The sequence below is a fragment of the Elaeis guineensis genome, chromosome 7, assembly GCF_000442705.2.
Source record: "Elaeis guineensis isolate ETL-2024a chromosome 7, EG11, whole genome shotgun sequence".
Classification (NCBI taxonomy): domain Eukaryota; kingdom Viridiplantae; phylum Streptophyta; class Magnoliopsida; order Arecales; family Arecaceae; genus Elaeis; species Elaeis guineensis.
In genome coordinates this window covers 22761729-22787536 of record NC_025999.2, presented here as the reverse complement: position 1 = coordinate 22787536, position 25808 = coordinate 22761729, and the positions used below count along the sequence as shown (strand labels likewise).

The window sequence follows — 25808 nt, the reverse complement described above, 5'->3', positions numbered from 1 at the left end:
GTGGTTTTATAGTATTGGGATCATGGAAGGAACTAGGGAAGTGAAGCATCAAAACCACTAGTGGGGATGGAAATGGGTGGGGCTGGGCCATGCCACACCCCTACCCAAGCCTAGCTCGAAATATTTCTTTTGGGGTTTGAGCCGGGTTTAGGCTTAAAAATATTTAAAATTTAAGGCCTGAGCCCAGGCCCGAGCCTAAGACCTGGCAAAACCCCCTCCTTTTCCTCTTTTTCTCTCTCCTTCCTCTCTCTCTTGAAACTTCCATAGCTCTCTCTCTCTCTTTCAGGTCACCTGGAAGTTGCTGCCATGGAGGGCGATGTTGCGAGCGACATCGATCAAGGGTTTGTCATTGACGGAGTTGATATCCCGCTTGATCAAGTGGATCACCATTCGAATTAATTCGATTTGTGGTCCGAGCCACTAAGGGGAGGTCCAGAGAGTGTAGCAGTCTTGCTTCAATTTTGTTAATGGTTCCCTTTCGTGCTAAAGCTAGGCCTCCTTCATGTAGTCATTGCCATCCAGGAGGTACTTCATGATAGCTGGTGACTCGATCTGGTGATGCTTCAGCTTGTGGGTCAGCGGGTCGGCAAATTCTGGGTTCCTTTGCATTGCCTTGCACAACATGGCTGACAAGATTATCAGGAGTATGACCAAAATGTTGGCATCATAGCATACTATTGCCTTCACCACCACCCTCATGATAGTGCCATTAACAAGAGCAAGCCCCTCCTTCACTTGGAGATCAAATGATTGATCAATGCTGACATGCTTCAGTGGCTACAGTTGGGCCATCCCAAACTTGTAGTTGTGCTTGGGCTCGGGCCAGGCTCAGTATGGGCCAATGATGGGTCCGAGCCCAACCTGAAAATGAAATGGGCTCTATACCTAAGCCCAAACCCAACTTGATGTTGTTTGGATCTAGCTTGAAGCCTAACTTATAGTTGAGCCGGCCTGGAGCCCATCGAGTCGGTCCAAGCCTATTTCCAACCTTAACCACTAGAGATCATAGCTATAGAGATAGTTATAGGGTCTAGTGGCTATACTGTGGTTATTTTTCCTCAGTTATACTTCAATTATCTTATCTTTATATAAATATTAGAATTGTACTCTGTATCTAGACTCTTTAACAATCAATTCAATCTATTTACCTTAACTTTACCTTTATCTTTTTCATTCATTCTGGTAGGCATAATTTAGCTTTCTACCATAGTATAGCATCTCTATGTAGCTCAGCACCAAATCCTACCATAGCTTAGTACTATACTCTCATCCATCTCCATCTTCTTCGAATTATGGTATGATGGTGATGAAAATCCAAAAAGATCAAGACACCTATTGGCCCTAAGATTGATTTTGATGAAAAATAAAATATTTAAGTATATAATTTATACTAATAAGTTTTTTAAATATTTGAAAGAGATTTTAGGAAGCTAGAACTATATTTCAAAGAATCCCATGCTATCTATCTTGAAGATCTAAAGAAGCAAGATTCAAGGAGGCCACAACATGAAAATTTAAGAAAAGAAGACTTAGAGTCAACTCCTGGAGGTTTCAATTTGACTCCAACATGCTGGCACTAAGTGACACAAACCTCAAATTGACTTTCAAAAAGCTCGAATTGACTCTATCAAGAAAGATGGAGAGATAGTTTTCTATGAATAGTGCTCGAATTGACTCCTGGAAACTTTGAGTCGACTGGAAGAAATCTTAAGTCAACCCTAAATCTACTGGAGTCGACTCTAATGCAGCTGACAATTCTAATGACTAATTTTTTAGAAGCTATAAAATTGCTCAAAACCCCTCCAATAGCTAGTTCTTGGCTCCCAATGGCTAGTAACCTATTTTTAAACACTCTAACAAGGATTTATAGGTGAATCTTTGGTTGTGCACATATTTATTTTATGTTATAAAAAGATTTAGAAAATCCAATTTATCCTCTCCCTCTTGGGTTGTCTTACTAGGCAACAACATCTAGACCCATGCTATTGCCCAGATGTAGCAACCCAAGAGAGGAGGCGGGGGGGGGGGGGTGAATTTGATTTTTCAAAAATTTTTACAGTCTCAAAATAAATATATGATCAATTAAAGTGAACTATGTATATGGTGGAAGTAATAAATATGCATAGCCAAATAAATAATAAATCAAGGCACAACATAAGAAGTAGAACAACCAACACAAATACAATAATTTATAGTGATTCAGTATCAATTCCAACACTTACATCCACTTTCTAAGTCTCTCTACTTGGGTTTTCTCTATAATCTTCTTGATTATAGTATGATTGTTTGAATTGAACTCATAATTATTCCAACCAATTATTTTAATGGGCTCACAATCAATCTAGCTAGTTGATTTTACGTAGAAAATCAACTAAAATCTTTCCAACTAAGTCATCTCTAAACTTAATCAATACAATATCCAATTATGGGTTTGGACAAGCCTATCCTATAAATTTCTATCTCAAGAAACTTGCAAAGAAATAAAATATACAATAGAAGTAAGAAAGAATCAGTAAGAGGATAAAAAAAATAAAACTCGTTGAAGCTCGATTGAAGTCGATGATGAATGCTCATTGAAGCTTTGACTTCTTTTCTTTAATGAATGAGAGACTTTTTAATGATTGCTAAGGATGTTCTCTTAGAAGCTCACTCAATTAATTATACTTAATTTCTCTTTCTTTGATTTGCTTAAGATTATTTAATGCCTTCATCAAGAACTTAGGTTTTTCTCTTTTCTTTCCTCTTAGATCTACTTTCCTAATTGATTTTATATGTTAAATATATTTAAATTTGTTTGAAGGAGGTATACTAGCCATTGGAAGTCAAATTTATCCTTTGGAAGCTCACAAAAAAAATAGTCGTTAGACTGTCATCACAATCATGTTGACTTAGATTAAATAAAAGTTGACTCATGCAGACTTGAATCTAGAGTAGGAGTCGACTCGAGGCTAATGCCAAAAATCCACTCTCTGTGTTCTTAAGAAAGTCAACTCATAGTTAACTTAGGGTCGACTCCTCCACTATAAAGGCTTCCAAAATACTTCAAATGCTTCTCCAAACACTCCAAATACTTTCCAACTTTAGGATTTATTCTTCTAAGCTTCTCCATACTTCTTTACACGTTCAAGCTTATTATGCTTCTAATAAAATAAATTAACTACTTCAAAAATACACAATCATTAGTATCATAATAAATATTTTATACTCATCAAAATAAGTTTTTGGGCGAACAATCTTTTCCTATGATGACAAAAATTTGATATCTATAAAATAAAGTACAGTGTGATTCTAAGATTGATACCGATTTATGCATAATTAATATGAAGTAAGCAAATAGATACATCACTAAGAACATACTTTATGATTAACATACTCAATACAGCACTAAACTATATATTCAATTTAACATCTCCCTATTTTTGACAGCATCAAAAGTTATATTTTAATATTCAAAGTATATTAAAAAAATTACAGAAAACCCTATTTGTGCCAATCAAATTTTAGAGTAATTGAGGAGCTTAAGGATACAAGTATAAAAGATCAAATTCAAAGCATTTAATCTTTTCAAAATGAATTGTCAAAGCACTTTGGATCTAGAGCTAATTTTCTTAAAAAAAAATAGACTTAGTCACTTTAGATATACTGAGCCAACTCTTTATCTCTTTTTTCATTAAATTGGGATTATTCCAGATAAATTGTATTGACACTAAAAACATCAAATATAAAAGTTATAATTTAATTTATAATATGATTAAGATAAATATTATAGCAACTAGTGGGAAGTGTTAAAGCATATGATATATCAAGCAAATAGCAAACTCAAGTTTTACAAAGAATATCAGAGCAAATTTCAATTTGGATATGACTTGATATAAGAAAGTACTAATTATGCATCATAAGTTCAAATAGATATAGTTGTTAACTTAACACCAATGAGTTTTATAATCTTCACTCATTTTTAATTTGGCATTCTTGCAATATAATACTAAAAAGTATACATATATAACATACATCAATAAAATTTTCAATTACTTCCCCTTTATCTTTACAATTAATGTTTCCCTTTATATGTGCCACTTAATTTCTTTTTTTTTTAATTCTTTCTCCCCTTACTCTTTTTCTTATTTTTTTATTACAAATAGAGTTATAATAAACTAAAGTAACAAAACATAGAAATATATATTTCTAAGCATAAGAGCATATTGGCTTCAAAAAAATATTAGAAATTTTATAAAAGTAAAGTTGAAATCTGATATAAAGATAATATTGATAAAATTCATTAAATATCATAGGATTACAATATGTATCAAAGTATTGAGTATAAAGAGCATAAAAAGTATCACAAAAAGATGCATCAAAATCAATCTATTGCAATATGCAAGAGCACTAAGTACTTTCAGTTTTAACTAAACTATTTATAAATTCATTCATTTTTAAGATTCTATTTTATTCTAATTTAGGTTGAATTATGCTTCCACAAGTATCATGGTATGATAACATATATCAAAGTATTGAGTACAAAGAGTATAAAAAGTATCATAAAGAGATTCATCAAAATCAATCCATTGCAATATGCAAGAGCATTAAGTACTTTTAGTATTAACTAACCTATTTATAAATTCATTCATTTTTAAAAATCTATTTTATTTCAATTTAGATTGAATTATGTTTCAAATTATCTACAAGCATAACATTTTTAATAAATATAGAAGGGATAATTCTAAGATTATCAATGTCAATGACTTTCCCTTAACCATTGCTATCAAATGTTACTATCTCTCAGTCTTTAGCTTTAAGAGTGATGAATTGAGATTTATCTCTCATTATATGCCTCCAGCATCTATTGTCCAAGTATCATCTCCTCTTTGATACATGGGATGCTCGGTATACCTATAAAATAATTATTTTTCTAATTTAAGTACCCAAGTTTTCTTGGATCTTTTGGGATTAGTAGACATAGTTTCTTTTGGAACCTAAATATTTTTAGTTATGGTATTGCCTATTTCTTGATATTATAATCATAAAATAAAGTCTAATCTATTGCATTTGAAATAAGTTATTGAAAAATTTTCAAAAAAAGCTTTGATAAATATATTTTTCAAAAATTTTTGTTTTCGAAAAGGATTAAATCTAAGTCTGGATTTACTAAAAATAACTCTTCAATCGTTCAAAATCATTTATTATTTTTCAAAACTCAAAGTAAATTTATTAATTATAGATTTTAGTTTATGAACTTCTTTTATTTCATTATTTTCTTTAATCAAAATATTCTTCTCATTTTGAAATGTTTCTTTTTCTTTAGCAAGAAATTGATTTTCCTTTTTAAGTTCTTTATTTCTATATCCTAGCCTTCACCAATCATTTATCAACTCACAAAATACTTCTTATAATTCATCAAAAGTAAAATCAGTGGGATTCTTAATATCTCACCCTTTTGTGCTATAAAATATAAATTATTTATCTTTCATTCTTATTTTTTGGAGCTGAAATCTGTGTTGTCACTCTAAGTTACTTTCTTTTTCTTTTTCTTGCTTAGTCCTCTTTAGCTAGGGCTTTTTTTTTCTTTTTTGCTTCTTCTTCTTCTTCATTTTTAAGAAGTTTTCTAATTTTTGAGTAATTAATGATAAATCTTTATCTTTGTCACTGGATTCTTCAATTTTTTTGTTATCTTCTTGATTTGAGGACTTGATTGCTAAATTTTTTTTCTCTTGTTGCTATTCTTTTCTTTTTGATTCATTATGATTTGCTCATGAGTCATGAGAAAACTCAAGAGCTCCTCCAAAGATAGTTGATTTAGATCATTTTCCTCTTGAACACCTGTCATTTTTACTTTTAGATAAAGATCTAATAATTTTTCTCATAAGATCAACATTTGTATAAGATTTTTTCAATAAATTCAAATCATTAATGATATTTATAAATCTTGAAAATATATCAAAAATAGATTCAAAAAATTTTATTTTAAATATTTCATATTCATGTGCTTGCATACTAATTTTGATTCTTTCATTTTATTTGTATATTCATAAATTATTTTCAATATATCTCAAATTTCTTTAGCAAAAGAACATGAACATATTCTATTATAAATTGATTTTAGCAATAGCAGAATAAAGTATGGGGGTGTTTGGTTCATAACTGGAATCAGAATGGGAATGAGAATCGGAATGACTTAGAATCGAAATCGGAATGGCCAAAACCCCCGAAGTATTTGATTCATGATCGGAATCAAAATCGAAATTGAAATTGAAATAAAAAATTGAACCTATAGAGGAGAGTAGGGATTGAGTTCTATATAGATTGACCCATTCCCATTCCACCCCGAAATCAGAATCGGAATGGGACTCCTCCTAACCAAATGGTTGGAATGGGAGTCACCCATTCCGATTCTGATTCCAGACCTCCACTCCCCCCAACCAAACACTCGCTATATTTATTGCATTTATATTCAATTGAGCTAAATTTTTTCTTTATTATTCGATGCATTTTCATGTTTAAGAATTTGAACTTCATTTATAATTTTAGTGGGTGTGTGTAGGTTATGTACTATAATATTCCATAAATTATAATATTATACTTGAATAAAAATTTTCATTCTAGCTTTCAAATAAATATAATCACATCCATAAAAAAGAGGTGGTCTTATAAGAGAGTACCCTTCGTCAAAAGATATTCCAAGAGCTGCCATTGATTTTAAGTTCTAGGCGGCTAAGCCTATAAAAACTAAAAGAGTATCTACTCTGATATCAATTATTGTCTAGATGCAACAACCTAAGAGGATGAATTAGATTTTTAAAAAATTTTTAGAGTCTTAAAATAGGTACGTGATCAATTAAAGTAAACTAAGAAAGTGTATAATGGATGAGATAAGTATGCGCAGCAAAATAAATGATAAATCAAGGCACATTACAAGAACTAGATCAAGCAACACAAATACAATAATTTATAATAGTTCGTTGCTAAATCCAATAACTACGTTCACTCTCTAAGTCTCCTTAACTGAGAATTCTATTATAATTCTCTTGATTATAGTATGATTATTACTACACCCCACTCCCTAAATCGTACAAGGATATAATAGTTGAGCAGAGTTTTGCTAACACTTTATGTTGTGGTTCATAAGGTACTAGTAAACTTTGTTCATCTACCATATCTTGCTATAATTCAAATCAAATATAAATCTCAAGTCAAATCAACATAACTCAAAAATAATTTCATATTTTTATTCATCATTCCAGAACTTTACACTTATGGTTTAAAAATATAATACATTAATCATTCTCTGATTTGAACAAACCCAAAATATACAACATAACCCAAAATGCTCCTCTCACTAGCTAACATGACAAAATGCTCCTTGCACTAGCTGACAAGACCAAAATATGCTTCTCTCTCTCTCTAGCTAACATGACCAACCCCCTTCTAGTATGGATGCTAATAAAGATTCTGATGCTTTACTTTTATGCCTAGCTGAAATGCTTCATGTCTATAACAAAAGAAGTGAGGGAGAATGAGACCTAAGTCTCAGTGAATGGATAATCTATCTAACATTGGAGAAATAGGATAGTTCAACTTTGATACTTAATATAGAAAATAACTGACAATATTAATATGCTTCTAAATTTTTATGTATTAAACAAGAATAAAACTATGTAGTAAATTATTTTGCTGAAAAAAATACTGCTGGGCTACTACCAACTACACCATAGGGCACCACTCCCATTGGCAGCTGATACATAGCACTGATATTGTTGAGCTCCACTTGGCATGCTAAATTTATACTATTTTTCTACTATTTATGGTGCTGCTATTTGAAAGACTAATACTGTGGCACCCCTAATAGGTTGATCACTCTTTTGGATAGTCTTTTCAAATGAAAGCTCAATGGATTTTCATAGACTGATAAGCTGATACAAAAATATTTTCAAATCAAAAATGCTATGCAGTCCAAATTGGTTATACATACACATACATGTTCTTGAACAACATTTAAATAAATATCACTTCTTATTTTCATGTTTGTATATATATATATAAGCTGTAGAATAATAGAGATTTAATTTTTTTTTTTAGAATTGACATCTTTCATAGCAAAATATAGCAGAGAAAACACCAAAGCTAGATAGGAAAACCCACTCACCTCTTGAGAGCTAGTGCACTACCTTGGTGCTTGACTCACCCATAGCACCCCTTGAGCCCTCTTCCTCTCCTATAAAATTGACACACACAATTATTAATATGATACTTACATGATACATGAATATAAGAATGTATGCTTTTTTTATGCTTATTCTTTAACCCTTTTAACTCTTACTTTTGCTCTATTCTGCTTTGGCGTGATTAGAGTTAACTAAACATCAACATAAACTCAAGAATTTCAGCAATTCAATTATATTTTATTTCCACAATTTCTCTCAAATTTAGCCAACACAAACTCCAACCTATTTGATAAAATATTCCAGATTGATTTCAATAAAATTAGCAGCGACAATTCATCTTCCAATTCAAGTTTAAACTCATAATTCGACTCCTCAAAACATCAAATCTAATTGTAATTATGCAAGATTCAGTTTAGATCTAATTTAGGGATTAAAATCTTTATCACCAATGATTACAACCTTGCTGAAATCAACATAGTCTTCTTTCTTTTCCCATCGTCAGCAATTTCAGCAATCCTTCTTTTTTTTTTAATCAAAATCATCTTTTCTTGCTGAATTCTTCTTGATTTCTAACTAAGAATTTGATCTTCTCCAGCTCCTCTCCCTCTCTATCCTATCTGTTTTAACTAAGAAACCAAAACTGCAACAAAAGAAGAGCCAGTGGCTAGGGTTTGGAAGGGAATAAATTAAGGGAGCTACTTGCCACTTGTCACACACATGAAAAGCCTACAATTAATGACCATGCTGAGGTGCTGCTAAAAAAAATTTCAGCTCTTTCTTTATCTAGCAAAGCTGTTGAGTTATTTTCCTAAAAATCCTTTTTAAACCAAAACTTTAGAATATTTGGGACCCACCCAATCTCACTGTTTTCCTGTAGATGAGTCGACTCATCTGAAACTGGAGTTGACTCACCACCACACCACCATCAATATTTATACCTAGATGTCTTTCAAAATATCAGCTTATTCTATTTTAAACAGTCATCAAAATTCAACTTCAGTGTCACTATTATCCCTTCAATCTCTTAATCAATTTCTTCCTCCAATATCAAACAAATTTATACTTCATTAATGCTAATCAATTAAAATTTAAATGCTCAAGTATATCATGAATGAAATACTATGCCATATATATATATGAATGAATGCTAAATGCAAATGTAAATTCCTCAAGCCACCACATTCTCAATTCAGGGTGTCACAATTATTTTAACCAAACTCATAATCACTTTAACTGATTATTTTAGCAGACTTACAATCAATCCAGTTGATTTTGCATAGAAAATCAATCAAAATCTTTTCAACTAAGTCACCTTGGCCTAGACTTAGTTAATACAATATCCAATTATAGACTTGGACAAACCTATCTCATAAGTTTCTATCCCAAGAAACTTATAAAAGAATAAAATATATAATAGAAGTTGGAAAGAATGAGTAAGAGAGCAAGAAAAATAAAACTTATTGGAGCTCAGTTGAAATCGATGGTGAGTGCTAGTTGAAGCTTTGACTGCTCTTCTTCAATCAATGAAATGCTTTTCAATGACTGCTAAGGATATTCTCTTGAAAGCTTACTCAATTAATTATACTTAATTCCTCTCTCTTTGACTTACTCAAGATTATTCATTATCTTCACCAAGAGCTTAGGTTTTCTCCTTTCTTCCATCTTAGATCTACTTCTCCAATTGATTTCTTATGTTAAATATACTTAAATTTAGTTAGAGGAGGTGCACTAGCTATTAGAGAGATCAAACTAGCCATTGTAAGTCAGATTTTTCTGTTGGAAGCTTGCAGAAAAATTAACCATTAGACTATCATCGCAGTCGAGTCGACTCGGATTAAGTAGGAGCTAACTCATACTGACTAGGAGTTGACTCAAGATAAGTAGCAATCGACTCAAAAATAGTGCTGAAAAATCCACTCTCTATCTTTCGAAGAGAGTTGATTCATAGTTAACTTGAGATTGACTCCTCCACTAATAAGGCTTCCAAACACTTCAAATTCTTCTCCAAACATTTCAAATACTTCTCTAATTTTAGGGTTTGTTCTTCTAAGCTTCTCCATGCTTCTTTAAATATTCAAGCTCATTATTCTTCTCATAAAATAAATTAACTACTTCAAGAATACGTAATCATTAGTATCATACTTAAATATTTTGTACTCATCAAAATCAATCTTTAGATCAACATATGCTATTCTCTATCCTCTCTTTGACCTTCAGCCTTTTGGTTAGTCCAACAATGGTCACATTACCTATGCATGCATCGAAGCTTTGTCTGATTAAGCTTGGTGAACTGCTCTCTACTTCAACCAACCTAGCACTCCGAGGATCTCGAGTTTCCTAGATCACTCAAAATGAGATGGAAAAGGCATGAAAAAGCTTTCTAGCATGCCTGGTAGGATATTGTATGATGCCTTAAATTCGACCCACTAGAGAAAAATCCAAGACGGAGAACCCCATAGGAGAAACCATGATGCGGAGAAGCCCAGAAATGGCATGGTGGGGCCCACAGTGCGCGGGCCTACAGGTTGGCCCATAGGCCTGCAGGACGTGCGGCCCAAGCACGCACTGGCCCAGTGCAGACACAGCCCAGGAGCGGGCATGCGGTCCAGGATGCGCACGCATCCATGCGGCGCCATGCGACGAGCCTCTGTTCATTGGGTTCTAACATGGTCCATGGTGGACCGTGAGATGAGGCATGTCCATGTAGGCGTCATGGATCGAACTGGTCCACAACCCAAAAATCATGGCTCACAACATGATCTAATGGCTGAGATGTGATTTGAGAAGATTTTTGTGCAATCCAAGGGCCAGGGAGCATTGTGGTGAAGATCCAACGACTGGAAAGGGTGTTTGACTCCTTTTGAAGCTCTATTTCTGATCCAGATTGGGCTTTTGCCCTATAAAAGATCCTGATGGCTCATGAAGTGAGGAGAATATCCTGAGTCCACAGTGAGTGTTTTGAGGTGGTGGCTGAGAGAAACAGAAAGCATCTAGGGGCATTAGAGGATCTTGGATTGGCAGGTCTATGTCTTCTTGGGGAAATTTATGAGAGCATTTGTAAGGGATGAGAGGTGAGAGCTTTTTATTGAAAGAGAAAAATTTATGAGAGTTAAGAGTGTGTGATCTTTTCTTATAATTATTTTTTTTTATAGTGAAGTCTTTGCATGTCTTGTGAAGGTAGACCTTAGTCTAATCCACGTATTTGATTATGTCCTATTTTTATTTCTTTTTTTTTCTGCCGCAACAATCTACAACAAATGGTACCAAATTTCCAATGATTATATAATCATATCATAGTATCTTTAGTGGGATATTATGTAGTCATCGCCATACTATTTCTAGTGGGACAATTGGTGTAGTTGCCATCATGACTCTAAGGAAGAAGGTGAAAGTTTTTAAAGTTGGATGACTAGGTAGTTCATCATTTCATGTCAAAGAGCCTCCATATTCTCAATTGGGGCTGTTAGGATTTTCTCCTACAAAGAACTAAAAACTTTGATAATCATGTAGATTCTACCCCTTCATGGGTACTTGCCCAAGAGAGCCATTCTCCCCATATGGAGATGACTCATTTTCAGTCTATTTTTCTATGTGATGTGGTTGTGCAAATCAAAATCCACATGACAAAGGGTCGGTATGACCTTTTGAAAGTGGTCACCAGCCTAATGGCCACAACAATAAGGCCATTCATGGAGCAGAACAAGGCTAAATTGACTGCAATCTTAAAGCAAGTCTATCAACTTGTTGTGGAGCTTTCTAGTCATTTTCAATTGTCAATGTTCACTCTAGTGTGCAATATGTTGAATCAGGCCAATCATGTTTTGACTCATCAATCCTCACAATATAGGAATGTCAAGTTGCTATAGTGATCAGAATTTTAGAAACGTTTGGCCTATGATGGGGGCAAGGCCAAATATTCTATCATGGTGAGACCTCAAAACTTCAAGATCATGGTGATGAGGAGATTACACTAGGAGTAGGCACTCCCAACAATCAATTTGACCCATTGATCAATAATGTTGCAATCCTCACACGGTCATCAAGTGAGCTTAGGGTAGACCCTAAACATCTTGATCTTTGGAATCTTATGTGAAGGAATGCTGGTGATGCTTCACTAACTATAATTCCAGCCACAAGATGTAGGTCGACCTATTGGGGAGAGCAATCAAAACATTCAACCTTTAAGACAATTCAGGCTAACATAAAGAGCTAGGGGCAACACTACAAGCAATCTTAAGATTGGTGAGGACTTTATGGCAACAACAAAAAAAATCTTTGCCTAAGATGCCATGTATGGCAAGAGCACGGTCAAGCCCTTGCCAAATGTTTCAAAGCCTTTGTTTTGGCAAGGACTCCATGGTTGCCCATGCCAAAAGTTGGGCATTTAAGCATGGATATTACACATCCTTTCCAAAAGTTGTGATTTTAAACAAGGACATTTTTATGCCCCTACTGAATAGGATAATTTTTATGCAAGGATATTACATATCCTTGCTAAAAGTAGTGATTGTAAATAAGGACATTTTTATGTCCTCACCAAAATATTTGATGCTCATTTAGGGAGCTTTGGCACCAATTTTCTTTGAAATTTCTTAAGTTAGTAAATTGAAAAAAGCACATTAAATTTTTTGTTATACTATTAATATGCTTAACTATTCCACTAATTAGCAACAAATCCTCCAATTAGCATAATCCTCCAATTAGTTATATAATAAGCTAGTTGAATACACTAAGACACCCATTGTTGTTTTGGGTAACTAAACCCATTTCGCTCATTGGGAAAGAAAAAGCTCCATTCCGTCCTTCCCTCCTAAAGGTCCTCCACCTCAAATCCATCTCCAAGTCAAGATAAGCTAATGCCCTTCTAGTGGTCCTCCTTGTTAAAAGAAATACACCAAGAATATGGATAATGGAAAGGTAAGCTCCCTACTTACTATAAGAAATTTCAAACCAATGAAAAGAGATTGGCAAATCTTCCCAAAGACTTGACTCCAAACTTATAAAAGTGAATAGTGGAGCATTTCAGTTCAGAAGCATACCAAGTATGAGAAATCATTTCAATAGTTATTGTAATTATAGTTATATAATATTAACTTAACATAAATGCATGTGAAACATATATATTTCTTTTTATTTAAAATTTATTAGGTATTCATTATTTTCTTATTTGTTAACATTGAAATTATAAGGTGAAAAGTAAGATGAATTCATAAAACTATAGGTGCAAGGTGTTAGCATACAAGGGACCAATTCCATTTCAGAGGTATGCATATAATATGCGACATTCTTTTATATTTATACTAATTATTAACATTTTTTTTGTAGTAAGATACTTAATTTTGTTGATACTTACTAGTGAACTTATTTTTTAATCATTAAAGATGAAAAAGAATAATGGACAAATGTCAAATGCAACTGAAATTTGATACCATGAGTATACTCAGAAAACAGAGGAAAATATTGAATTTGCTGATGAAAAATCTATAGATGTTCATGTATGTATCCTCACTATTATAGGAAATGTTTGAATGTATATTATACACTTATATTATTGTTTATAATCTATAATAATGTAATGCAGAAAAGCTTGAAGTGTCTTGTTAGCCAACAGTCGCAGCCAAATGGCACTCAAATGAGTTGAGATGAGATTCTAGTTAAGATTTTAGATACAAGATCAGGGTATTTTCATAGCACAAGGTTGTGATGGAGGAGTTATTAAGGGTCCTTCAAGCTCTTATCCTATAAATCAACAAAGAATAGTAGAACTTAAGAAGAATTTAGAAATTTATGTAATTCAATAGAGACTGAGAGGATTCGAATGAGGGAACTTATCTAACAATGAATGAAGCAACAACTTGAACAAAGAATACAACAATAATTTGATTAAATGTTTAGAGTACATATGCAATAGATGTTTCAAAATATGCCACCAAGGGTGTCATTTTTTTAATCTTAGTCAAAGGTAAGTAACTTTTGTAATGACTTTATATGCTAAAAGTATTGCTTTAAAATGACTTACTATTAGTAGCTAGTGCTTAATTCATTTCTTTGAATAAGAATAAGATAGCACATGTTGACAATAGAATTTAATAGTTTGTTGTCAAATTTTTATAGGATGAAAATGAATTTGGAGTTGGAGGTGAAATGAAGAATAATGGGATGCAATGTCAAAGAAAATTTGATATTAGTTTTGGAGTTTGTTTTTCATATTCTAGAGTAAATTTGCATACACTACACTTAATATTTAGACTATGTGTATTTGGTGGAGATTTGGTTTCCATTTAAATTTTATTTCTCAAGTCTAAAGTATGTTTGCTTAGTAGTATTTTGTTATTAGGATGGAAATTAATGATAACATTTGAGACATATGCATTGTTGACATAGAAATGATATTATGTTAGAATTCAGGATTTTGTGCATGCATATGTGTTTCAAAATTTTTATTTTCTAAATATCACAGTGGAGAATAAGATTGAAATATTTTTAATCTGAATTTTACATGCATAAAAATATAAAATCATATGGATCTATTTTATATGCTGAAATTGATATATACTGAAATTCAGATTGTGATCAAATTACATACCTGTTTCGCAATCCCTTTCATCAAAACTGGATCTGAAAGAGATGAGCCTCTCTGTTACCCGCACAAGTGTCTGGCCTCTATGAATATCTACTTGGGATCAGCCTGGAATAGTCCTCTATAATCTGAATTTTGATTCTCCAAAATTCAGCCTGCTGAATCTGGATGAAGCCTGGATCGCGATCAACACTTGATCTTTTTCCTTGATATTCTTTTTCTCTTCTTCTCTAGAGTTTCTCCTTGCTATGTGCTGCTATCAGATGCTAGAAACTAGCAAGGAAGAGGCATCCAAACTTCTCTAGGCATGAAACTCCTTGGGACGCGCATCCCATAGAAGGGGTGTATAGAACACCCAAGAGAAGAGAAAGGGAGAGGAAGAGAGGGCGTGGGGAGAGCTTTTGGGTGTGAGAGGCTGCTGGTTTTGATTGCCTTGGGACCTTAGGAGAGGTCCCTTTTTATAAGTATAAGGATTGAATCCTATTCGATTACATAATACAAATCCTATTTGCATTAGGATTCCTATTAACTTAAGTTATCCAACTTATCTTAGGAAGCCCATTAGGCGCCAACAATTGGAGCCATTGCATCCATAATTAGACACCCTCTTTTGCACCCACGAGACATCCTATATGAAAACCAAAAGCCCTCTAATTAATACACATGCCCAAATTGATCAAATCAAAATGGTGCCCCATAATAACTATCAAGGAGATTCATAAGGGACTTGCACCTTTAATTTATGTAATCTATAACCTTAGACACCCAATAATTAGAGTCTCATAAATTTTATTCATGTAGATAATTAGCAGATAATTAAGTTAGAATTAACTTATCAAATAAATAATCTTAATGAAAAGAGAAATTGGGTCCAACCATGTGCTAGCAAGGTTACCATGGACCTAATAAGTTTCTCTAAACCCAATTGACACTTCATAAGCTTAATTTCTTATTCCAAGCCTAATCTCTTTATTATGTGACCTCATAGATTCAATTCTATCTAGTAGTGAGATATACAATGATTCATATCATTATATCATTGAAACTCTTTTCAATGGGTCAGAATAATTTCACTCTAACTCAATCAAAGATTGTCGATCCGGAACAATCCTAGTGAGCTATCACAATCCACCAGTGATACCTAGCAGTATGTAGTGGCAACCCAGTAGAACTAAAATGAACCTTTAAGTATAGTTAACATATGATTTAGTCCCTCTATCATGTGTCTCGACTAGATGGCAGGTCATGGATAAAACGTCAAACCTCAACTCAATCATATGATAGATTGATTAGCTCAAGTCTAGTTGTGACTTCTATGGAAACTCTTTTTCATCAATCATACTGCTTTGGCTACAGACTCTTGGACTTAGCTTCTCAAATCTCATAGGACTATTCCTCTCTATCAAGATTGATAGATCCTATCTTGATACGCATCCTACTCCTATAGTGGACCAACTGTCGCCAACATCCACTACAAGGACTCATTGTGATCCATTTTTATGTGTTAATCAAACTCCAGCAGCCTCACTGCGAGTAGTAGTACCATCTCAAATCAAAAGATCAGTCACACAACTACAGTATCAAGACAATCACTGACGATTGAATAGAAATTCAAGTGATTTCTCATATGGTCACGTTCAGTTTCAGTTGTTCTCTAACAACCACCTGTACTTGTCGCCCCGTATCTCTACACAGTAGATTAGAGACCCATCTATCCCGAAGAAAGTGATTTGTGTGCCAGTCTCTCTGGATCTATCATCATTCTCATGATGATCCTATGATCGAAAGTCTTTAGGAATTAAATACATGTCTCTAATTCTCAACACTTTGAGAATATGTATTGAAACTCATTCCATGGATGATTCAAGGATATATTACACTTGAATAAAAAAGAACTTTCCCTTTTTATTGATCATATCAATATATTAAGTATAAAATTATGTCCTAAAAATATTACAATGTGTCAGTCATATTGGCTTCTAAGATATGCATCTAACAATCTCCCACTTGAACTAAAGCCCATTGGCCACAAATCTAAGTCCCATCTTTTCAAGATGGATTTTCATTTTTGGTTGGCTCAACTGCTTAGTCAGTAGATCTGCCATATTATCCGTAGAGTCTACTCTTCGCACCTCGACATGAGGTAGTCGCATTTATCACTGCTCTATATGCTTGGACTTCTGATGAGACTGTGGCTCCTTAGCAGGGGGTATGGTGCCATTGTCTTTGCAGTACTATGTCACGGCATCTAATGGTATGATATCTAGTTCTACAACTAACAATAGAACCAAAAAATATTCTACATATCTACAGCATGCTCAACCTTCATTATTCGATCACTCAGAACTTTTTCGATATATCGAACAAGAATACACCCTCGACTCGCAACTTAGAATCCCCTCCAAAGATCAAGAACAGATCCTTAGTCCTTCTTAAGTATTTAAAGATATTCTTCACAGCTATCCAGTGCTCCTCGTTTGGATTCGACTGATACTTGCTCATGACACTCACAGCAAGGGCAATATCAGATCGACTACATAGTATGGCATACATGAGGCTTCCTATTATCGAAGTATAAGGAATCCTACTCATGCACTGAATCTCCTCAGATGTGGTCGGACACATCATCTTGGAGAGATGAATACCATGCCTAAGAGGTAAAAGACCTCTCTTGGAGTTTTTCATGCTGAACCTCTTTAGCATCTTCTCTATGTACAGCTTTTATGACAGGCTAAGCATCCGTTTAGGTCTATCTCTATAGACTTTTATTTCGAAAATATAGGATGCTTCCTTTAGGTCTTTCATGGAGAATTCTTTGGACAACCATCTTTTGATCATGGTCAGCATCAGAATGTCATTCCCAATAAAGAGAATATCATCCATATACAATATGAGGAAAGTGATTGCGCTCCCACTGACTCTCTTGTATACACAAAGTTTTTCTTCATTTTTTATGAAATCAAATAATTTGATTGCCTCATCAAAATGATAGTTCCAACTCTGAGAAGCCTATTTTAATCCATATATAGACCTTTGTAGCTTGCAGACTCTGTGATCACCATCACCGAATGTGAAACCCATAGGCTACTCCATATAAATATCTTCCTCAAGATATCCGTTCAAGAAGGTAATTTTCACATTCATCTATCAGATTTCATAATCATAGTAAGCTACAATAGCAAGCAAAGTATGGATGAATTTCAATATGGCTATGGATGAGAAAGTTTCTTGATAGTCAATGCCTTCATGCTGACTATAACCTTTAACCACAAGCCTGACTTTATAGGTCTCTACCTTACCATCGACACCTATCTTTCTTTTGTAGATCCATTTATATCCAATAGGTACAATACTTTCAGATGGATCCACTAAAGTCCAGACTTGATTCAAGTGCATCGAGTCAATTTCTGACTTCAGAGCATCTAACTATTTTTCGAAATAGATGTTAGACATCACCTCATCAAAGGTATTGGGATCATCATCATGATCCCTATCTTCCATAAGGAATATTTTCTTTACTTTCTCCGTAAGCATACCCATGTACCTTTCAGGAGGTCGGGAGATCCTACTAGATCTATAAGGTGGCAGAGGAACATCAACTATAGGCTCATGAACTATGGGTTCTTGACAATCTATAGCTCTAGACTCTTTAGAGATCTTCTTTTCGAGTTTCACTAACCTCCCACTACTGCCATCCTGGATAAACTATTTTTTCAGAAACATGATATTTCGACTCACAATTACATTGTGATCTTGTGAAAAGTAGAAGTAGTATCCCATAGATTCTTTTTAGGTATCCTATAAAGTGAGCTATAATAGATCTATCCTCCAATTTTTCCACCATCTGTCTCTTGATATAGATCGAATATCCCCAAGTCTTAAGATAACCCAGACTCGACTTCTTACCGAACCATATCTCATACGGTGTGGTAGAAACAGACTTTGAAGGAACACTATTCAATAAGTGAATGGCAGTTAACAACGCATGTCTCCAAAGAAATAAAGGTAGATCAGTGAAGCTCATCATGGACCTGACCATATTCAATAGGATCCTGTTCCTCTTTTCAGATACCCTGTTGAGCTGAGGTATTTCAGGAGGGATCCACTGAGAGACTATGCCGTTGTCCTTAAGATATCTCAAAAATTTTTGACTAAGATATTCACCTCCTCGATCAGATCAAAAAATCTTAACGGGTTTACCCATCTGCTTCTCTACTTCATGCCTGAATTTCTTGAACTTTTCAAAGGCCTCAGATTATGTTTTATTAGATATACATATTCGTAGCTAGATAAATCATCGGTAAAGGTAATGAAGTAAGTGTAATCATCCCTGACCTGCATATCAAATAGCCCACACATGTCGATGTGTACCAAGGCAAGTAGCTCTGTGGCCCTTTCCTTATGTCCTACAAAGGGCAACTTGGCCATCTTTTCTCAAAGGCAGGATTCGTAAGCTGGATATGGCTTTGGGTTAAGAGAGCCAAAGATCCCATCCTTCTCCAGTCTGTTTATCCTGTCATCTCCAATATGGCCTAATTTATGGTGTAAATGATAAAGACTGTCAATTAAAAGACCTCGTACAATCAATTTATTTTGTAAACAAATGGAACAAGAGTCTTTATTGAAACTAATTTCAAAACCTTCCTATGCTAGAACAAATATGAAAATTAAATTTTGACTAGCTACAGAAATAAAATAACAGTCTTTTAAATCTAATCTAACACTAGATGGTAATCGGAGAGAGTAAGTGCCAATGGCCTCTGCAGTAACCTTTGCTCCATTGTCGATCCGAAGGATCATGTCACCTTTCCTCAACCTCCTACTTTCTAATAAATCCTGCATTGAGGTACATATATGAGCACTCGAGCCAGTCCAATACCCAACTAGAAGTAAAAAAAATCATAAGGTTAGATTCAATTACGAGTATACCTTCGAAAGGTTTATCATCCTTTTTGGTCTTCAGGCTCTCCAGGTATTTCGGATAGTTTCTCCTCTAGTGGCCTTCAACATGACAGTGGAAACATTTTTCCTTTGCCTCAATCATCTTTGGACCATCTTTCTTTGGCTTGCTCTCTCTCTTCTGCTTCTTTGCAGATTTAGCCTTCTTCCTTCCAATAGACTTTCTCTTGAAAGAAGAAGTCCGCTTCACAACGAGAATAGTACCCCTTGAACTCTTCAAGGTACCCTCTGTTGTAACTAACATGTTGACAAGTTCGAGAATAGTACAGTCAAATTTGTTCATATAAAAATTCACGATGAATTGACTATATGAACTAGTAAGGGATTGATGGATCAGATCCATCTGTAATTTCTTTTGCATATCAAGCTCGAGCTTTTCAAGCTTCTCAATATCCTTGATCACTATCATACAGTGCTCATGGATAGACTGTCCCTTATGCATCTTGAGGTTGAAGAATCTCTTGGACACTTTGAAGTGCACAGTATGACTTTGCTCACCATATAACCCTTACTGATGAGTGATCATAGCCTGAGCAGTGGGCATATGCTCATGCTGACTTTGCAACTCGTTTGATATGGATGTCGGTACATAACACTTGACTCGACTGTCTTCATCCATTCACTTCTCAAATGTAGCTCTCTACTCTGCAGTAGGATGGTTTGATAGCACAACAAGATCCTAATCGAGAACATAGCTTAACTTTTCTGAGGTCAGAATAATTTTGAGATTTCTGAGCTAGTCTTTGTAATTATTATCAATCAAACGATTGATTTCAAAGATGCGAGCTAGAGAGTTTGAGGCTGACATGATGGTTTAACTACAAGAGTAGAGATTCAAGTTAGACTTTTGTACTTAATATTTTAATTTACTTCTGGAGACTTTAAGATGCAAATAATGACTCTCACTAATTTTTCGGATCCCTCCACTCCCCAGGAAGGAAATGAAAATCCTAATGCGATAAAAATTTTTAGTGGGTGTTGCGGTCCCACCGATGACATGCACCTCACCTAACAGTTATTGATAACATGCACACCGATGCATAGACAACTCCTTGTCCAGATGCTTTACTAAGCATGTTGCAGTGACTTGATCTCTAGGTCATGTGGGCTCACCTAACAGTTATTGTCCATACTTCTTAGTTAAGCCTGACCCACTGTTCACAAGCAGGTGTAAGGCCGTCATTGGATCCCTCACCTAACAGTTATTGGGCCCAACCCAGTCTTTACTCTGGAGTAACTCTTTACTAATAGAGTGGTTGCTTGTTCTCGATGCAACTGAACCACTGTGACCAGCCGAGAACAGTCAACACCGATAGCTCGCCCGCACATCTACAATGGTGGAAGATCTATAGACTTAATATTTGTAGAGAGGTTTAGGTTTAGATCTCATCTAATCAGTCATCGTATGACTGATCTAAGTGGCATGGGCTAAACCAGATTGCTAAGCAACCTAATTCAAGTCCCAATATTCCAAATTGGCCAAGTAAGTGAAGATTGGTGGGGGTCCCCCCGTTGCCTTCCTAAGACACCAATAGATTGGTCAGGTCGGCTAATGATACCAATTAAATAACCACATCACATTAACTTGCCTTAGACACCAATAGGTTGATTGAATAGAATTGGTTAGCTCAAGCAAATCAGGCTCAAACCAACGAGCCAAATTAGGTCTTAGGTTGATTGATTCTACATATGAGATTCAATCGATTTGATCAATAATAATTATATGATCATTAACTTAATTGATCTAACTCTTATCAATACTTGACTTCATTTGATCAATTACTTAATCAAATTAGACCCATATGACTCAAATCAAAAATCTTAGATGTAATCCTATTACATGACCTAATTTTTGATTTTCCCATGACTAAAACCATCATGCACAAACATAAATTTTAAATTCTAAAATTATATTTCAAATCTAAATTTATTGTATGAAAGTAAATTTTAGAATATAAAAATAATTTTTAGATTTTAGCATACAAACATATATCATATATATGTATGTAAAATTAGATCTAAACAAAATTTTAGATCTTAGTATCATGTCATATATCTCATACACTAATCATGGGTCAGATTAAAAATAAATTTATAATCTAAAAATATAATCATATATCACATATATGCATCAAAATTTAGATCATAAAAAAATTTTAGATTTTATGCATGTATCTATGTATCACATGAACATAGACTAGAACTCTTTGTAAATCAAAATTCAGATCTATGCATGCAATTACATATCATCTATATGTTATAATATTAAATTTAAAATTAAATTTTAAATTAGTTGATCCATCTATACATCTCATATATCAAAGAAAAAACTAATTTTGAAACTTTTTTAAAAATATGTATGTCAAAATTTAGCATACGAAAACCCGTGGCTCTGATACCACTGTTGAAATTCAGGATTTAGTGCATGCATATGTGTTTCAAAACTTTTATTTTTTAAATATCACAATAGAGAATAAGATTAAAATATTTTTAATCTAAATTTTACATGCATAAAAATATAAAATCACATGGATCTATTTCATATGCTGAAATTGATATATGCTGAAATTCAGATTATGATCAAATCACATACTTGTTTCATAATCTCCTTCTTCAAAATTGAATTTGGAAGAGATGAGGCAATCTATTAGCTGCACAAGTGTCTGACTTCTACGAGTATCCACTCAAGATCAGTCTGGAATAGTCCTCTATAATCTGAATTTTGATTCTCCAAAATTCAGCCTGCTGAATCTGAACGAAGCCTGGATCACGATCAACACTTAATCTTTCTCCTCGATCTTCTTTTTCTCCTCTTCTCTAGAGTTTTCTCTTGCTATGTTCTACTATCAGATACTAAAAATCAGCAAGAAAGAGGCATCCAAACTCTTCTGGGTGTGAAACTCCTTGGGATGTCCGTCCCAAGAAAGGGGTGTATAGAACACCCAAGAGAAGAGAAAGGGAGAGAAAGAGAGGGCATAGGGAGAGCCTTTAGGTGTGAAGGGCCATTGGTTTTGATTGCCTTTAGACCTTAGAAGAGATCTCTTTTTATAGACATAAGGATTGAATCCTATTCAATCATATAATACAAGTCCTACTTGCTTTAGGATTTCTATTAACTTAAGTTATCTAACTTACATTAGAAAGCCCATTAGGTGTCAACAATTGGAGCCATTGCACCCATAATTAGACACCATTTTTTGCACCTAAGAGACACCCCATATGAAAACTAAAGGCTCTCTAATTAATGGAGATGCCCAAATTGATCAAATCAAAGTGGTGCCCCATAATAACTATCAAAGAGATTTTTGAGGGACTTGCACCCTTAATTTATGTGATCCAAAATCTTAGACACCCAATAATTAGAGTCTCATGAATTTTATTCATGTAAGTAATTAGTAGGTAATTAAGTTAGAATTAATTTATCAAATAAGAAATCCTAACAGAAGGAGGAATTGGGTCCAACCATGTGCTAGCAAAGTTACCATGGACCCAATAGATTTTTCTAAACCCAATTGATGCTTCGTAAGCTCAATTTCTTATTACAGACCTAATTTTTTTATTGTGCGACCTCATAGGTTCAATTCTATCTGGTAGTGAGATATACAATGATCTATATTATCATATCATTGAAATTTTTTTCAATAGATCAGAATAATTTCACTCTAACTCAATCAAGGATTATCGATCCGAAACAACCCTAGTGAGCTTTCACAGTCTACCAGTGACACCTAGCAGTATGTAGTGGCAACCCAGTAAAACTGAAATAAACCTCTAGGTACAGTTAACATATGATTTAGTCCCTCTTATTGGGAAATGTGTCCTAAAGCCAATCATCTAAGTGGTAGATGATTGGAATTAGTATATGAATTATCTAATAATAATAGTTATTTGGCAAGTTTATCATAAAAGTTCTATCTTCCTTAAATGAACTCCTAAATTATGATGAAGTCCTTAGAACCGTAATCAATCAATAAAGGAGGATTTATCGGATGGTTCTTAAACTGTTCATGATCGAATGATAAGTTATTAACATGGACGATAACTTATCAAGTGTAGATCGTTGTATGCCATATGCGTTGGTTGTCCTCGTAACCAAGTGATGTGGAGATACTGGTATGGCATCCATGTGAGATGTAGGAGTATATCTACATTGAATGTGACCAATGTAATACTCTATTGTCAAGAGTAGTTAGCTAAGATCAATGGGTATAAGTGTCCCTCCGATCTGAGACCACCACGGTGACTTACAAGCAACTCAATGTACTTTGGTGTCGGACTGTCTGTATTTTTAATATAGGTTCAAAAAGTTTTTGGGTACAGTCAAGTACTTGTGAAGTCGGTGTGTGAGTTAAGATGGGATTAACCACTCCTGATTAATTTTAGGAAGAGAATGTCTCGCTGTGTTTCAATTTAGCAAAACCTAGGCCTGGATAATCCTCGTGAGGAGCCAACAGTGGTATCAGAGCCAGGTTCTTTTATAACATATTCATAATTATATTAAAATAAATTTAAAAAATAAAATAATAATCGCACAGACTATAGGTTGTCTTGCTGTAAGGTTTACCCCTTACAGTGCAAAGGTTGTCCTGGTACGTTGCGATCTAGAAAATTTAAAAGAGTTTAAATAAATCTTATCATGAATATTTTAGATTAAGTCTATTTCATTTCATGAATTTTTATGTAATGTATATAGATTAAAATTAGCCTAGAATAGGATCTTACGAAGGTTCTATTTGCTGATTGGGCCAGCTCGACCAGCAAGCCAGCTCGACCAGCATACCAGCTCAACTGAAAAATTGACTGAATTATATTTCTAACTGATTTTAATTGTTAGTGTTTGTTAGTGAAATAAGCCGACCCATTTTTGAAATGAGTCGACCTATTTAGTGAAACAACACTAGATTGTATTAAACCTTTCAAAAGTTGAAAATATTTTTCAAAATGTCGAACCCCAACCCTCAGCTATGAACTTAATTAAAAGAATTAAGTAATTATTTAAGATCTAGGTTTATGATTTAAAAATCCTAAGACAATTTCATAAAACATGGGTTAAAGGGTAATGGGTTAGCTTTGATCAGATCATTTACTGGGTTAGACCTAGGATTAGATTAAATATGGACTAAATTAAAAAATTGATTAAACCTAATTAAAAATTAATTAGGATTAGGTCATTTCTATAGATCACTTCAATAGTTGTAGTTGATCAAAATCCATATATCTAACAAATGGACACTGATCGTGGTTCAGCGGCTGAGCCCGAGTCTTTAGGCAGACCAAATCAAAATTGATAAACTAGTTGGTGTCTAAGGTAAACATGACCGGTGGTTTTTAATTGGAAGCATGCTTACCTAGCCATTTCTTATGGTGTCTAAGGCAAGCATTGGCAGACCCTCCCATCGATCATACTTACCTGGCCAATGTGGTTAATCAGGTCTTGATTAGGTTGCTCATTGATTCGTGCTAACCCATGTCACATAAGAAATCAGAGAGTCTAATTTCATTCAGTGAGATTGATCTAGGTGTCCATGGACCAAATTTGATCCTAGTCCTTGTTAATAACTTGAGAAGTCAGTGGGAGGACTTGACTTGATGAAGTCAATGGGAGCGAATTGATCTATGTCTTTTCTATCCTCAAATCACTTATAATTTTAAATCCTCTAAAATTATTAGATCCTTAAAATGACAAAGTTATGGAGATAACTGAGTCATAGCCTCCCATTAAGGTATTTGATAATGAGTCCATTAACTCAATAATCATTGCAGACTCAAAGGCCTGGTGCTTGTTGACTAATGAAATTATCACTCATCATATGACAACTTGGATGTGTCTCTCTAATGGTGGTTAGGTTAGCCAACCAAAATTGGGCTTAATCATTTGTTGGTTAGATACACCAAGTATGGTCATGTTAATGGTTGGACCTAACCGGATCCTTACAGTGGAGGCCAAAGCCTACTGATTAGGTTTCTGGGGTAAAATTAAATTACTAGAAGTTGTTTAGAGAAATAATTGGTTAATGAACCTACCTGTAGATGCACATGGGTTGGCCGACCAAAGTCGGACTTGTGTGTAGTCTATGTGGATTCTAGTACCTACTACAAAATTAAAGTAA

The 25808-nt window shown here is 34.2% G+C and overlaps 1 pseudogene; it reads right to left on the bottom strand.

Annotated features, from left to right (window-relative positions):
* Window positions 1-282: 282 nt before the first annotated feature.
* Window positions 283-10814, bottom strand: LOC140859295 (phenylalanine ammonia-lyase-like; annotated as a pseudogene).
* Window positions 10815-25808: the final 14994 nt, after the last annotated feature.